This window comes from Grampus griseus (genome assembly GCF_964374135.1).
Source record: "Grampus griseus genome assembly, chromosome: 19".
Taxonomy (NCBI): domain Eukaryota; kingdom Metazoa; phylum Chordata; class Mammalia; order Artiodactyla; family Delphinidae; genus Grampus; species Grampus griseus.
The window spans coordinates 33,089,241-33,102,921 of NC_139013.1; positions in this window are offsets into that span (position 1 = coordinate 33,089,241).

Consider the following 13,681-nt stretch of genomic DNA (forward strand, 5'->3'; position numbering starts at 1 on the left):
AGTCTGATAATCCGACGCTATTTTTAACAAACTTCCATAGCACTGATAGAAAGCAGGATTCACTATCTATAACTTCAATGAATGGGAAATAATTTACATTCTTGCCAGAAATCCAATGTTAACAGATATCAACTCCTGGAAGTATACTTGTTATTAAAGTACTAACAGTATATAAAACTCAAAAATGACTGACGGAGAAAACAGATTTGATAGGAAACTAAACTTAAAATGCAAGAAAGGACACGATTATTATTGATGTCATTTGTTTAAATTTCTTGCACTACAAAAGCACTTTAATTACCATATGCTTACCATGTTGGTTGAATTCATTTATAGAGAGAATACAATCATTAATTGTCATAATTAAGACACCTGAATTCAAAATGTATGGCATTCCTTCTAACCTTAGTTGTAGCTATGTTTTATCTCTGACAGTTGTGTTTCCAATCAAATGTTATCTGATTTTCCCCCTTAATCATTAAGAAATGCTTTACTAATTAGCGCATGAAATTCATGCCACATCAGACTGAATTGAATCGAGGCCTATTATCTCGAGCAGTGAGACACTTTGAAATTCTCAGTAATAGGGCATGAATATGTTATACGGTTCATACACATTTCATGAACCTCTGCATTAGCACTATTTTTTTTTTTTTCCAAGACAGTGCCATTAGTTATGCCATTTTCAGGACCTCTAATTCGATCATGCTGTTTAACAGCCTGTTAGATTGTGGTGCTACAAAGTCATACATTAGTTTATCTTTGGTTACACTTCGGCAGATGATTGTATTTGGTTACAAATATCCTGGATGGAATGAAAAAATGTGGGCTAACTGAAAGGTACAGAGCACTCTTGAGATAAACTCTGGCTTTAATACTTTATGAATAGTAATTTAGGATTTGTGCCAAACATCCTCTCTTGGCCTGCATATCCTCTCTACATGAGGATTCTCTTACTCACTTTGCTCTCTGCCCAGCGGGCTGACCTGTATGACCACATCAATGGGCCCCCTCCATCTCTGGCTTATCTTTGGGCTTGGCTAATGGGGAGTTCTGGCTGGAGGTCCAGGGGATGGAGGGAGAGAGGGCAGTGATGTCAGGGTTATTATTCTACTCACTCCTTCCCTGTGATGTTTCCTGAGAGTGACTGTCCCTCAGTTGGAGGTACCTGTTTTGGTCAAAACAAGTCTTTAGGATTCTGTGCTTCCATATCTAGTAAACATCCTCTTTCTCATCCCCTCCCATGTTTCTGGTGTTAGTAGTCTTACATTATTGAACACAAAATAATGGCCAGCAGGGTGTTAAAAATAACAGCAAAGACAAAAGTTACCAACATAGTTGGTGGTCAGCACTGAGAAACTACCAAAAATTCTGGATTTCTTGTCAATGATTTGTCAGTGCAGAGCCCACATTTCCACTTGGCAACAGGTCATGGAAGCTACGTGGGTCTGTACCATTTGGACACCAGGAAGGTGTACTTTCCAGTCGTCCACACTCCTCATCAATTCTATGGCCTCTCTTTTGCTTTAGGGCTCGCTTCAATCTTCGGCATTCCTTGCAATGCTTTCCATTTTTTGTTGACATTTAAGTTTGTTCTTTCTGCATTAAAGGGCCTTATAATGAATGGATGGTTTACCTGTGCAGCTCAAACATTCTTCTGGAATTAATACGGTGTTTCAGGCTGTGTTTCCACAAGAATTGTATAATGGTTGGGTGATGAGCCTGCTGCATTTGGCTGGTTCACATCTTTGATTAGATCATTGGTCCAAGCAATTTTCAGTTGAGCATCTCCTGCATTTTATGGAGAAGAAACAGGAGAAAACTTGAGTTGTTTAAGCCCCACAAATAATGAGTAGTAGTACTAAAATTAAAACGAAAGTATGTAAAAAAAAAAGAATAGGGGAAAAAATCTTTTTTTAATATTTATGCAGGGAAAATTTATAATGCTTATGAAAAATAAAATCTTCCCATGGTTCTAGAACCTGAGATAGCTGTTAATATTAAAGAATTTTAGTTTGTCACATAGTGTTTCATTTTATTATATATTATTTATTATATATAATATATTAATTAAATTAATTTTGTTAAATGCAATAAATATATTTATATGATAAAATAACCAAATATTTTACTATACATAAAACATTAATGTATTTATCTTAACAAATTATGTCATATTTCTAGACATAAATTTAAATCAGTGTCAGGCAATAATTACACAATTTCTATTCTACGTTTTCCTTTACTTAACTATTATGTATATTATTACCCTTTTAAGAATGCATCCTATAGATGCCCCATGATTACCATAATCAACCCAATTTTTAACAACCTGTATCAAATATTTTGCTATTATTAATCCTTGGGTTGATCATTCTTACCTATATATCTTTTGCGTATTTTTCAATTATTTCCTTTAAATGTTCATAATATAATCTCAGATGGAAATAAAAACTTAGGCCTTTTAGAAAAATATTTTGACAAGTTTTCTTTCTTCAAATAAATAGATTAATTAATTAAAAGTTCAGTTTTGCTATGTATCAGGTACTGAGCAGACTGCACTGTTTTGTTATGTATTAACTTACCTCTTCCACTCAAATAATTATTATCATGAAATCATAAAATTCTAAAGAAATTCTATGTAAATATTTATATATCATCTACTATGTGCAAGGCAAAGCTGTAAGCTCTAATAAGACATAAGCTTGGATTTGCCCAACTTCCTTCACCTTATGGACTCAATATAGTTGAGTTTTGAGTTTCCATTGTTGTTGAGTTAATGATTCCCTATGCTCCATCATGCCAGATAACATAAACATGTACAATAACATACTAACATAATAACACACATGAGTATTTTTTTGTGCAATGCGTTAGGATTACTTTTGTTCATGTTTTTCCGCTACAGTATTATTTCAGCAGCCAAAGAAAGTCTGGATGTTGTAAAACCAAGCCTGGAATTAAGTATTGAGCAAAGATATTATTTTGTGATTATGACAAAGCTTTGATTTAATTGTGTGTGTTTGCAGGCAGAGCAAGAGCTCCTAGAGATGATTAGGCGACGCTCCACGATACTGGAGGCCACAAGTCCTTTGGTTTTCATCTAGCCTATCTGTTCTTTACACAAGTGAGAAGACTGAAAATCAGCACAATACATTAACTTACCTAATGTCATATAGCTAATTAGTGGTAGGACTGTTTTTTATAATTTATTGATCCGGATGCTGCAGTCCAGATGAAGTTTGAGAACATACTGGGTTTTTGTAGTTGACTTCGTTTTCCCTCTTTCATAGAAAGCCCTGAGATTCGCAGTCACACTGTGTGGGGTCCTTCACATTGTCCTGGTAGACCGAATAAAAGACAGCAAATTACATGCAATGTTATTTCAATATCATAAGATATTTTAAAAACAGATGGCAGTGTACGTGAAAGATCACAGGAGATAGCAGTTCACCGCAGTAATTAAAAGGATCCTGTACAATAGAAAGGCTTTTAAACGAAGCAGTAAACTTTACATAATTAGACATTCTTTTTGTCATTGTTCCTGTTTGGCACTGGTTTTAGACAGGAAGTATTTTTTCTGTCAACAGTATCTTTTTCCCTATATTATACGCAGAGAAGGCATTTGAACATTGTTCCCAGTCAGAAATTGGAAGAAGAGAGTGAAGTAAGTTCCAACTGAATCACTGAAATTCAGTAGTTTAGGAGTTTTCCTAAGGCCCAATAGTAAACCCATTCCATCATCTGAAAAACACAACAATAATATCCACTACAAAGATAGAATTGCTTCGTGGAAGAAATGTCATGGGAATTCTTTGAAAAATTAAACATGGCCATAGCATGGCATTAGAATATATTTCACCAATTTGTAGCTCTGAAAATGTGCTTTGTTTCTAAAACAAAGCAGAAACCAAAACAGTAAAAAGGATCTGATACAAATTTCATGGATTGATTTACTATTGCACAAATAGAACTATAGATACTAAGAAATGGTCAGGATTTTCAAAGTCAACTAGTCCAAGATTTTCAGTCTTATTTTAACACTTTCTGAGCAAATACTGTGGGCCAATCGCTGAGTGAAGTACTGTTGATGGCAAAGACCAGGTCAGGTACCTAAGGCACTTATCTCCTAGGCTTAGCTCTGTGTACTTTAATAGAGTGTGGTGTATGAACCCAAATCACCTTTTATGGATTAAAAGAATCCAGTGTTTAGGATGGGGGAAGATAGACATATTGTGGTAGAATACAAAATATTTAGAAATCCTTCTGTGGAAACTAATTTTGTCCCTATGTAATAGGGACACCTATGTGTTATGTATGGCCCTAATGCCATACATGGAATTTTTTAAAACCTCCTCTGGTGTAATCCTGTACTAACCTCCAGATTCTTGCTTGCACACTCGTCTGGTCTTGATTTTTGTCATGCCAGAGGCTTGCTAAATTGTGATCTTCCAGCTCCTTTATTATTTGAGACTGACCGCTTTACTCTTTATTCTCTCCTTGACTTTATTGAATGGAAAGTCTTTCAGGTGCGAGAAATGAGATTGGTATTATGTCAGGAGACTAAAGGACAATGGGATTTCTACAGATGTTGAGCTGCTGTCCATTGTCAAACTTTCCAAAAAGAAAAAGGCAGTTTCACTTTTCCCACTAGTTTACCAAAGCCAGATTTCAGGACTGTATGAGATACAGGTGACATTCTTTGCTTGTTTATTCATGTATTCTAAAATTTTTCACCCTTTTGTAATGGAGCTAGGTGGATTGCCCAGATCTCTTTCCTTTTGAGAATTTTCCCTCTCCATCCCATGCAGCTGTGTTGGGCCTGTCCAGTAGCTCCATGTCCTTTGCCTGGGCTAATCAGGGTCCTTTCAGGCAATGTAGTAACATCTGGACAATAGGAGAGAGAGTGCATTTGCTGGGGTCACAGGCTGTGAGCATGGAGTTTCCAATGGTCATCTTCCCTGACTGCATGGAAGAAGCACTTGACGTAATTGAACTCACACACTGAGGAAGTCGAGGTGAAAAATGAAGGCTACAGAACTCTGATGGCTTCACTAGGGCACCTGATATAGCCCACCTAGATGATGGATGTTCTTGTTTATTTATTTAAATTTTTTTTCTTATGCTCACTTAAGAACTTGCTGAAGGGAAAATTCTGACAAAGGAGATAATGAGTATAACCAGAGTTCCAAGTATCAGGCCTTTTATATGTTTCTCTGAGTTTTAACAGACATACAAAGTATCAGAGTACCAATGGCTTCTCTACTAAATTGTAACGTAAGTGCTAAATTGTGGTCCTGTTCCCCAGTTAGCTATCTCTGAGGAGGGTCTGCCTATCCTGCTGAGGACTGGGGTGCAATTCAATAGGTGTTTCTCAGTGAAGGTCGTGCTTAACCAAGTGAAGTAAGATTTATTCTGGAATGGAGGGGTAGGATGTATTTTGTGTGGAACTAGAATGAAAAACCTGAGTCAAAAAGGAAGGCACATTTTCATTTGATTAAAGAATTACAATCTAACGATTTCATCTTTGGAAATAGCCTAACAGATTGTCTCCTGCGAGGAAAAGAATGCTGCCCCATTACAGACGGTGGTCAAGCAGAAGTCTGCATGACCTTTGGTTGGAGAATTAGCAGAGGAAATTCAGGCATTGGGTAGGAAATTGTAGCTTCAAATTCTGTGTAAGAACCCATGATTTAAAAAAAAAATGCAGATAAGTCATAATGGAAGACAATTATAGCAAGCATTATATTTTTTCCTGTTTAAACAGAAGGTCTTATTCCCTGAGCACATGGGTCCTTTGTGGAAGCCATGACACTTCAAAATAAGTCTCTCTGGCAAGAAAGAAGTAAGTCTATTTCAATTTGTAGGAATAATAATACATCTATCAGAGAACATGATCCAGGACAGCTTAGACATAGGCTACTTGTCAAGCAGACAGTGCAGGACACCCAGAAATCCAGCTAGATCAGACCAAATCCTGAGACTGGATTTGAAAGTACTATCAGATCTATAATCATAGCTATTACTGATATCATGCAATTTACATCCCAAACAGAGATAAATTAGTGCAGAAATTCTAAAGTTGCTGAAAGCTAAAAAGGCAAGAGGGTAATTATCATGAAAAACCTTGCCAGCTAGAAGCAAGCAGGGAACAAGCTAGAGATCACTGATCATCCGGGAGACAGAACTTCAGGAAATAATTTAAGTAATACTAATGGTTCACATTAGACAAGAGTTTGGCTGCTGATTTTTTGATCATTTCAATGCATTAGCAAAACACCAGAAAGGAAAGAAAAAAACCAGTGTTTTCTTTGTGAGACAGATGTTTATCTCTTCTTTATATTCTATATGAAGAAGAAATATTTAACATCACAGAACAAACAGACCCACAAATATATGTATACATACATGCACACATATATAGATGTACATGTAATATGTAAATATGTATGTACATATACATGAACACATTTATGCATGCACAAATGCACACTCTTCTGCATTCTAATGTAAGACAGAGTCTTATATACCTAAGACAGAGTCTTTTATTTGTTACTGGAGGTCAATAAATATTTGCTAAATAAATTAATGAATGCTTACTATTCCAGAGGTTGAGATTACAGTGCAGCATCAAACACACAATTCCTCAGTAAATTCTTTCAGTTGTTCACAGACTGGGGTGAACATTGTTACGAATTCTAATTCCATAATTTGGAACACCTGTTGGGTTTATAGCTCAGTAGGGTGGATTTGCTTCTATTCTCAGGGAGCACAGCATGCTGGATATTTCTAGTTTCCTGGTGCTCTTAGTTGCCATTATTCACAGCTGGCCCAAAGAATGTTTGAGATGCGTCATAAGCTTCTGCATGAATACATCAAAGTCCATCTGCATGGGATTTGAGACAACTATTTTCACTGTCCATAGTTTTATTTTTTTACTTCTTGTGGGTCCATAGGTTTGAGACTGCTAGACAAATAATATTTGGATAAGGAAGTAAATAAAATATGGTAAAACCACTTTAGTTGAAAGAAGAAAGTTGATATTTGGTAAGGAAAGTGAGAAAAAGTGGTCTACTTTGACCTGGAATGATTTTACAGGCATTACTGCCCCTTTGTGAAAAAAGTACAAACTGTAGACTTGGAAATTTTCATGAGGAAATCAGAGAGCAAAATAGTTAAGTAGGGAAACAAACTAAGATACGTATTTCATTGCTTAAGGATGCTGTCTTTTTTTAAGATCCAGTGTTCACTTTAGCTTTGTACGTACAAATGCATTATCCTCCTTACAGGTGGCTAATTAATATACAATCCAACTGTCATATTTTATATACAACGGGCTATTTTATGAAGACAGTCTTTAAGAGAGTTATTCTGCCAGTTATATTGAATTTGTGGTTTTATCTATTAATCACATACATTAATCTAAAACATATAAAATATATATGCATATAAATACACATATGAATATACGTGCACACACACAAACACATATACACACACATATAGCAGTGCATCCTTGGGCCAGAGTCTTCATTCTTCTGTTAACCTGATATCTGAGGTTATTGAATTGAGGATAATATAGGACGGAAAATATTTCCAAATATAAAATCTCTTGGAAGGCCTTAAAACTGAAAAATTTCAGGCATCCTTTGGCACATTACAAGTTGAAGACCTGACAAAAATTACATTTTAAGTCATAGCTTAACTCATATATAGAAAAAAACTTTTTAGAAGATTATAGTACACCTGGTACAAAATTAAATTTCTTTATTATACCTGACCTTGAAGATCTTGCCATGGCCTAATGTTATTTAGATTTCACATGGAAGACTTCATGCATCCTTTTGTTCACCATGGTCTATTCTCTGTACCTTCTCATTCAGTCACTTTGTTTTGGCTCATGAAGGATATATAAAGCTGTTTGAATATGCATAGGAGGGCTTGCATTCAATCTAATGTCCTCTGTTGGCATTTGCAATTCTCTGAATATTTAAAATGAATAATATATCAAACAGATGGCAAAATTCTTTCTGCTGAAACTCACCTGAAGTAGTCCTTGACCTCAAAGTGCGTTTGGTTGACTCGGATGTGCAGAATGTGTTCCCACAGGAATTCTGCGTACAGGAGTATGAATGGAATTCGTGGCTAATTTTTTTCCTTCTCTCCAATGGCACCAGATTAATCCCTGAGGTTGATAAATTTAGGCTTTCGTCTATCAGATAATTTGAATAAAATCTCACAAATAAACATGAAGCAAATTAACATGGTTGGTTGCACCTAAGTTTCCAAATATCTTCAGTGGTTAAATGGTACTCAGACTATTTGTGATTTTCTAGGATTCTTAAGAAACTTTACCTTTTATTGTAATTCTTAAATGTATCAGGATAAATCAGATGTTTAAATATCAAAGAGACTTTAAAGAATTGACATACCACCACTTTCAGGGGAGAAAATAGGAAATTAAAATCTCAATGCTTTGTATCCTAGAATTCTGCTAATATGACTACTCTCTTGCTCTGGCAGAGGTTAATAGTGGTGTTCTTGGTGGAAGTAGATGCTAGAACTCCTCACACCAGAAATACATAAATATAAACTGGAAACATGCCCTACAGTGGCACATAGTGTGCCACAGTTCCCTTCATAGAATAGAACTTCCCCTAAGATTGAGCACCTGTTGACACGTGCGTGTGGACAGGTGTGTGGGTATGTATGTGCGTGTGAATAAGGAGAGCAGAAAGAAGGGCTCTTGAGCTATGAAATGATAGAATGTAGTTTTACTTTTTGAGGAAGCAAAGATTATACCCTACCCAGAATTTTTTCTCCAGTTACCTTGATTTGGGTATATACATTTTGGATATTTTCATTTGAGTAGTCATTGGTTATTTCATGAGTTCATTTTTCAATCATTCATGAATAAATATTTGTTGAATTTATTGATTTTTTTGGAAGAGAAGTCCAAAGAAGATGATGGGCAGGCAGTAGCATCATAGTTCTACAGATAAAATGGATCTTAGAATGCAAAAACTGTTCCAAAGCAGAATCCTGGTGAGAATGAACTCTTTATCTAACCAAGTGTGAATGTGACAAACCTTGATCTGGTATAGATGCCATCATCAGAATCCTTTCCTGCAGACAAACACGTTCAGCTCTGGAGACGGGTAGAGCTGTGAGGAACACTGGTTTAATTGAAAAAAATTTTTTTCCTTGTGATATATCGAAGTATAATGTGGGGCTAAAGATAGAAGTTTGTGAATTAAAATACTTGAATTTGAATTCTGGCTCGACCACTTATGAGATGTGTGACTCTGGTCAGTTTACATAAATTAAGGATAATAATATCTACATAAAGTTTTTGTAATTATTAAATCAAATGGGCACCATGCTTGGCACTTAGTAATCACTTGACAAATGTTAGCATAACAGTTATAACTTTTTCTAGTTGAAGCTAAAGGTTTGTATATCAGTCATAATTCTTTGATGCATTTGTGCCGTATACCGTAAATCCAAATTATTTAAAGGTTTGCTTTCATGGCCTTCAAAAAACGTCTGCTTTTTATAGGTATGTGTATTTGTGAGCTACTCATTGCTTAAGGCTAACGTACTTCCAGGCACCTTCTACCTCATTAAAAGTGACTCTTTAATTTTGTGGTATTAAAGGAAATGCATTATAACCTGATTCTCTTGATATTAATTGCATTCGTTAGAGAATTATTAAACATACATACATAGAGAAGTATAATTCCTGACATTTAATATCCTAGTCAAAAGTGAAAGTTGAATTAAATCTAGGAAAAATGTCATTTATTTTTTAAAGGAGAGTATAAGGTGATAAAAATAGTCTTTCAATTAATGCTCGTGCTCTCAGAGTCATACTTTGGAACTAATATAAATTAGTCCCCAGAAATCTATTTCAACAGGTCATTTGAGGAGAGAGAAAAATAATATAATCATATCTCCTGAGAAATAAATAACTTTTCTTCAAGATGAACTTGAGCTTCTGGACCAAAAGTGACTGGATCAAGAAACGGGCTGAAACAGAAGTAGGGAAAAAAAAAAAAAAAAAAAAGGAGTGTTATTCTTAAGCAGGATGGTCCACTTTTGATGAGATTTGCATAAAGTCCAACAGAGAAAAGTGGACAAGAAAAAAAATGAGATTAAAAATAATAGAATTCGGGCTCCCTGATGGCGCAGTGGTTGAGAGTCTGCCTGCTGATGCAGGGGACGTGGGTTCGTGACCCGGTCCGGGAAGATCCCACATGCTGCGGAGCGGCTGGGCCCGTGAGCCATGGCCGCTGGTCCTGCGTGTCCGGAGCCTGTGCTCCGCAACAGGGAGAGGCCACAACAGTCAGAGGCCCGTGTACAGCGAAAAAAAAAAAGAAACATAGAATTCACAAGTCTTCAGGGATTAACAAAGAAACAGAAGACTGCAAAGCCATTTCTGAATCCTTAAAGAGGAAATCATTCAAAGCTATTCTGAAATCAAAGAAAACAAAAGTCACTTCTCAAATCCATCCCGAGGACAAAAGGAAATTAAATTTCAGCCCAATTTGTATTGAACTTTGCTTCTAAGAATAAATTGGCTTAAAAGAATATATAAATTCACTTTGGCAGGAAGATACCAGATTATGAGAAAATTTACCATTATTCATAAGTCTTTTGTCAATTCTTTCAAAAAATATTATCTAAGATTCCATCCACTTGATAATTTCACTTTTCTATAAATTGCCAAGTCTCTAAATTGGTATCCTCAGTGTCTAGTTACATGGTGATTGTCTATTTAAAAAAAAAATACATCTGAGGTCGTCCAAAATTGCAAGTTTGTTGTTGACTTAAAGGTAGGATAAGACAGAATTCCTGTCTCTTTACTGGATATACATTTGTTTTTGCCTCAAGCCTAAAATTGAAAGCATTCCCTTCTAAGGATTTTATTTTGTTATGTTTTACAGTTCATGTTTGTCTAGAAGTTTTATTTTTTCCTGATATTTTTTCAGCCAGTGGAACATTTCCAGAATCCAAACTGTATTACTTTGAAGAGACTTACATAGGAAAGCAGTGTTATTAAGAATCTTGATACAAGTTGTTTCCTTAATGCTCATCCCACATATAACAGGAGGAATCCTATTAAGTGAAAAGCACGGGTTTCTGATCTTGATTGGGTCTGGAGATCAGCATCAGGTGTGTCTGCTAGTGGGGGTGATCCCTAAATACAGTGAATAGAATCAAAGACCTATGTCTAAGGGGTGAGAGTAAGTTTAGGAAGCTACAGACCAAGGCATCAATTCAAAGGGAGCTGATAATACATTCTCCTCTTCACTGAGACTTCATGCAGTGATAAAGAGAAGAGTTAATTAGGGAGCTAAAGAATGCAGAGAAAGTTCTTGAAGCTATACAACAATTCTGCTTAAGCATATATGAGAATCACCTTGGAATCTTGTTAAACATGGTAATCTTCCACCTTGGAGACCCTAATTCAAGAGGCCTGCGTTAGAGCCTGAGGATTACATGTCTCAAGAGACTCCCAGGCAAATCTAAGATGGGGGTATTTGGCAAACTCTGTTTTGAGGCATAGAAATGAAGGTGATGAGGCACAATGACTTTTTCTCTTTTGTTTGTGTTACCTGTTGTATGCTCAGGCCGTTCAACGTGGCTGTTCTCTTGCTCTCTGTACGTCCCCTGCTCGACCAGTCCCTGCTTCACTCACATGACTATCCAATCCTCTTAATTATAGGACCTAGTTAATCCCTGGTAACTGAGCGCATCTGATGCCAATTCCCCCTATAAATGGTAGCCTCCTTGCCCTGGCCCCTCCCTTGAGTAATGAAGGCTGACGCCATGTTCTGTCCGCAGTCTGCCTCACACGGTAGGGTGTAGCTCCGGGACCTTCCTTCGGGTATGTAAGAGCCCCCCTACTCCATAAACCGTTTATGTCTCTGTCACTGTCTAGGGGCTCTTTGTTCAGTCTCGGGGTTGGGCAACTACAAGGCTTGCAGGCCTGCGGGCTGCAGCCAAACACGTATTAATTGTATTTTCTTTTTCTTTCTCTCTCGAGTATGAGTTGCTTGCAGCTAAAAGTTCTTTGTTGTACCTCCTCTTTGTACCTTTTTTTTTTTTTTTTGAGGTACGCGGGCCTCTCGCTGTTGTGGCCTCTCCCGTTGCGGAGCACAGGCTCCGGACGCGCAGGCTCAGCGGCCATGGCTCACGGGCCCAGCCGCTTCGCGGCATGTGGGATCTTCCCGGACCGGGGCACAAACCCGTGTCCGCTGCCTCGGCAGGCGGACGCTCAACCACTGCGCCACCAGGGAAGCCCCTCTTTGTACCTTTAGAGTTTTTTTTTTTTCTTTTCCTCTTAATTTTGCTTTACCAGGATCTTATAAGAGTTTCCCTTCATAAATCAGACACCTTAGTGCAGGAACCAGAAACTACAGCCAGCCCCCAGGTGAAATCTGACTATATCCATTCATTTGTATATAGTGTCTGTGGCTGCTTCTGTGCTATAATGAAGAGCTGAGCAGTTGCAACAGAGACCAACTGTTTATTATCTGGAAAGCCTAAATATATGTTGATATTATCTGGCTCTTTACAGAAAAAGTTTGCCAAACGTTACTAAACTCATGATAGAGGGCATCATTGGGCCTCCTGAGGAGAATATACTAAGTCTGAAAAGGATGTACAGATGATGGCCTGATAGAGTCAAGAGGTTAAGACGATTTCTTCTAAGTCCATGCATTGGACGGGGCAAAGGATTGTCTAGCAGTGTTAGGACAACTGATCCAGTTTCAGGAGTGGAACATTATGTACCAGAAGCTCAGGATAGAAAGCTTTAGTCAGACCAATTCTTGCCCTAACCACTGCTGAGTGGGTAGCTAGCCATCAATTGTTCATTTAAGTCTAAAATTCTTTGGTATCATCTTGAGTCTCATAACAGGTCCCCTGGTCTATGGCAGCCAGTGGTTACATAGATAAAAATCAAGTTGATAAGGCATTAGAAAGGGATTATGAAAGTTCGCTTAATTAAAGAAACTTCAGTGGGATCATAAATAATCCGTGCAAGTTATTAACTTTCCACAGCTGCTCATCCGTACTGAGTTCGAATGACTTCTGACCTATGAAGACCTTAATCTAATTCTGAGTGAATACAGGTCATAAGGGAAAATATGCTTTATAATGCATTGACTATAATCAACAATTCTTTGAAGCAGAAACTTCCCCAAATACACCTAAGCATACCCTGCGTTTTCTTATATTCTGACCTCTGGTCCTATTTGTTTTTTTTTTAACTTAGAAGATTCACTGGTCACACTTCAGTCTGTTTTATAAAAAACTAATTGAATGTCACTTTCTCTATAAACTGTATTTTAGAACTCATTGGAATTACTTATTTTTTCTTCCTTATTCACTCAGTATACTTTAATATTTGCAATAATAGTAGTAATCTGATTTGGCAATTTGAGTTGTGTAAAGTCATGTAAAGTCTTATATTACTCAGTAGATCATAAGCTCCAGGTGGTCACAGGCCATAGTTTATTTTTCTTTGAATCCCTCAGTACACATGTGCCTTGCATGAAATAATCAACATACTAATTGAACTAATCTCAGTTTGCTCTCCTGTCTTTCATAGTTTCTTTTTGATATGTCATTCATATGTAGGTATCTAAGAAAATTTTTCTCAGTAGGAGGAATA